Raw genomic sequence first — 4,654 nt, 5'->3', positions numbered from 1 at the left:
ACTTAAAAATAGCATGTTTAAAGGGCCTACATCATACGAAATCAATGATTTGAGCTTTGAAGTTTATTATAATGTTCATTTCTCACGAAAAGAAACCCAAAAGTGGTATTTTGATCCATTCACACATTTCTCCAAAGCATTCCTTTAAAATCCCGTGCTCCAAGCACCAGCCCCTCCTAATCCACGAAAACGAGCGGGTTCTGACATTGTGACATCACAAAGTGAGAACAACCCCTTCCAGGAAGAGTCTGCACTGCTAGCTCCGCCCCCTGGCTAACAACACATCCACTTTCTCCACAGAGAAAGACTCTATAAAGTCAATAGTCTTTTTCTTGCCACAGCATTGTGTGGAAAGAACGTTTTCCTTTTATGCTCACGATATGAACATCCATCTTTGCAAAAATTCTGCTGTTGCTTGTTTTCGTGGGCAAAACGTTGACACGCTGCTGAGGCCGACTTTAGGTTGACGTCATAAAATGGGCGGCACCCACACAGAGCAAAAGGCGGAGCGTCAATGATCGAGTCGTCTTACTTCCATGCAGGAAGGAAAAAGAACTGCGAAAATAATTCACGTTTCATTATGAAAAATCATTCTATAGCGTGCTAAGGTTAATATATGATCATATACATGGATATTATTTATTATAAAAGGAGTAGGAATAGCACGATATAGGCCCTTTAAAATTGAATCAAAGGTTTTGGTTCAATTTGTGTTTTTTTGAAGCCTTTGATAAACTTTTTCTATTGTTAGCAGTAAAAAGGTTTTGACTCATTTTCATATTAATCTCCTTATTTCTAGTTTCTAGGTCTTAATGGCATAATGGAATGTCAAGTGGAGCTTGAGTTGTTGCTTGAAGAGGAGTGGGAAGAAGCAAGCTTATAGAAATTATAATTGAGTTATTTATATGGCTGTATGTGTGTGTACATAAATGTTCTGTTGGAGCAGCATCCGCCGTTTTGCGGCTGCAACATCAACTAATTATCTTAAGTCTGATATATCTCTGCATATATATTTATTCAACTTCTATATATTTCTTCAACTTGTCTGTCTGCTTTAGTTGATTTTTGTTTTGTTTGCTTAAAATAACCAAATTCTAATTCAATCCAAAGTGACAGTAAAATTATCAACAGTGTTAATTTTGAGAAAAGCTTGGAAAGGTGTTAAGTTAAAACAACTTAAAATCTGGTCAAACATCTTAAATGTCTAAAAACAAGATTTTAAATCTTTGTAAGTATCAAACAGTTTGCAGTGTATGGATCTAAAGATTCTACACCACATGTGTCAAACTCAAGGCCCGGGGGCCAAATGTGGCCCTCCATGTCATTTCATGTGGCCCCTGATAGAATAAAAGTTTTTAATTTCTTAAAATATTGAATAAAAATTGGTGTGTATTTATTCATATCTGGGGGGAATGGATTTGAAATATCGGATTGGGACTATACATTAGGACTGTCTATATTACCTAACCTGACAGAATCAAATAAAGGATTTTTGCTAGAATAACAAGCAAACATATGTTTTCTATATAACTGTAATTGTCATTTTTAAAAGTTATAATAAATTAAAAAATTAGTAATTTAACATTAAGGAGTATAGTTTATTTTTTTTCCTTTTATTTTGTTACATGTCTAAGTTATATCTGGCCCTTTAAGGACAGCCGCAATGCTGATGTGGCCCTCGGTGAAAATTAGTTTGACACCCTTGTTCTACACTGATGTTGTCATGTTTATATTCTAAAATATAATCTAAAAAGGAGGAAAAAAAGTGAACCAAAGTCATAATGATAAGAAATGTCATGGTTGACTTGGTTGTCTTCCAGCTTAAACTCTGTTAATCTGCTACAGCAGACTTGTGTCTTTTTTGACACAGACTGTATTTTATTTTGAAAGGACCTTGATGTGCAGCTGGAAAAGTTAGAAATGCTATAAATAGAGAAACATTTAGGAAAACGTTTCTTCATCACTATAATTCAATAATTGTAAATGTTTAAAAGCCGCATTTTACAAACTAATAGCAAACAGAATGTGCACTTTTGAACAGGAAGTGACTTTGATGATAATTCTCAGCTGGTTGCTGAGCTGCTGAAATCGACCTAATAGATTTTACAACAGTGATCATTTTAGATTGAAATACACGTAAACCTGAACTGTTCTTCTCTGTTGCTTAGTCTGAAATGCATAATGAGGTTGCAGGCTGTATTGATAATCAGACCGGAGAATAAAACCCAAAAAGCCGACACACAAAGGGGCAGGTCTGCAGTTAATGTGTTTTACCTCAGCATAAGAAGAGAAAGGAGTGAAAGTCACCTTTGCAGCTCTTTCCTCCCTCATTCCACACATAGGTTCAATAGAGAATGACTTGGGATAGAATGTATTTCTTACACAAGACCAGGAGGTAAAACAGGAGAGCACAGGCTCAGTCTCCAATGCATCCTTAACACTCTGCTGTGGAAGTGGGAATGTGAAGTGGACATGTGTGCCAAAGTCACTGACACGCAGAAAAAGAAGACAGCAAACAGGGAACGTAATGGGCACAGATTCTTCAATTTAACTCTATTGATTTCTCTTGTGTCCACTGTGGTGGTGTCCTGCTCCATCTGCAGCCGGAGAGCGGACTGACGGAGAGGAGCTGCCCCTCTGCTGAGCGTCTTCAGGAAATGATCGGTGACACGGGGGGACTGCATCTTCAGAAAGAAAGGTCTCCAACAAACATCAGATGGTTTCAGAAGGCAGGAATAGGTTTTCATTCAGGAACCAGCGCATCCTGGATCACAAAGTGTTAAATGTCTGGGTTTTTTATGAGCTTTTTTCAGAGGTGGTCTGTTTGAAAATATTTATTCAGAATGAGTTAAATATACATTCAGAGAAAAAGACTTACTAAAACTTTGGTTTGGTACTTTTTAATACATATTATTGCACTTCGGCCTTGGAAAAACATTAAATATGTCAGGAAATAAAGCTACGTTCACAACGCCCTCAGTTACACATGTTCCACTTTCAATAAAAAGTCTACAGCATGTAAACGAGTATTTATTTCTAGTTTAGGCATCTGTGTTTGTAGGTGGTGGACATGCACTAGTAAACAATAGAAAAGGGAAGAAGCCCCTCCCTGCTTGAACAATGTGGGTTTTTATTAAAATTATTTATTTTTAAATGAAAACGCTTTGAACAGCACAATGCATGAGAGGCGCTTTTTCTACAGATTGATTTGATTTGATTTGATTTGGTTTGATTTGATTTGATTTGATTTGAAGACCATAGGCTAAACATGCATTCTTGAACTAGTGTGACATGCCAGTGTGAACACAACATAATACAACACTATTATTGCTACAAATATTGTCTCAACGTTCAGCCTCTAAAAAAACACAAAATGAACAACTAACTAATAAACAAAACTGATGGAAAAGAAAAAAACTACTAAACGTTTGGAGGAAGTGTTAACATCGATGAATCTGCCTTTAATGTGTTTGTTGTTTAAAGTTAATTCCCTGACTATTTAAAGTCAATAAAGTCTTTTTTTACTTGTTCTGTCCAATTAAAGCTTTTACTGGACATCACTTTTTCTATAAAATGCTGTTGTTGCCTTTTCTCTTTAAATGTGCCATGGTGCACAACATTAAAAGTTCCAAAAGAAATGACCAAAGTGACGAGCGAGATACAGCTTCCTGCTAGCAGGTCTTTCTCCTTCTAAAGCACATTGGGTTGTCTGGGCCCATGGAGGGTTGTAGAGAGGAGCGGCTGCATCTTAAGGGGATACGTCTGGCTGCGTGTAAAGAGCGCACACTTATCACGTGAACAGCACTGACAGGCTCCTTGCTCAGTCTGCAGGATTTGGGATGTTAGAAAAATATTTTAAAAATCTATATGACACGCCTGCGTCTCACCTACTTCACCCCTACTTCCTCTTGTATGTTGAATTAGTGTTCACTATGCCTGCAGGATGCCCATCTACAATCCTAAAATTTCATGCTGGCTCCCTGCTCGCCTGACACAGATTTGCCCATTTTGTTGTTGCCCACACACAGCCCTCATCCACCCATGAGGGCATTCGTTTATGCATTCATCTTTTAAACCCGTTTTGTTCCTTTCGGGGTCACGGGTCTGCCGGAGTCTATCCCGGCCACTCATGGGTGAAGGCAGAGGACACCCTGGACAGGTCACCAGTCGGTTGCAGGGCCACACAAATCACACACCCATGCACCCCATAAGGGCGGATTTGTAAAACGATTCTGCCCTGGACAATCAGCGTCTTTGGTTGCTAAGTAACCCTCCTGAACCTCAGCACAGCAAAGGTAGGGTGTAAACATGTGCAGTCCAGCTGTGACTCTGCTGCTTCTACTGTATGTCCCACAAACGTCCTCCTTTTCAGCAGCAGATAAATCCTCCTCTGTGCAGACCCCCCCCCCACCCCACTCCCATGAGGAGCTCTGTTAACTGCTTTTTCCCTTAGAAAGGGGGGGCGGTTATTTTGGCTTGTGCATCACATACAGTGACACCCCACTCAGGGGGGTTTCACGCTTATGAATCCTCACAGTCGGGCATCGGAGTGTGTGACGGCGCTGTCTGCTCCTTCCTGTCTCCTCGTTTGTTTCTGCTCTAGGAAGAGGCCCCGCCCCTCAGCACTCGTTCCACTTCCTTCCCTCCTTCTTGT

This window comes from Oryzias latipes, chromosome 7 (genome assembly GCF_002234675.1).
Source record: "Oryzias latipes chromosome 7, ASM223467v1".
Lineage (NCBI taxonomy): Eukaryota > Metazoa > Chordata > Actinopteri > Beloniformes > Adrianichthyidae > Oryzias > Oryzias latipes.
Note: the sequence above shows the minus strand (reverse complement) of the source record.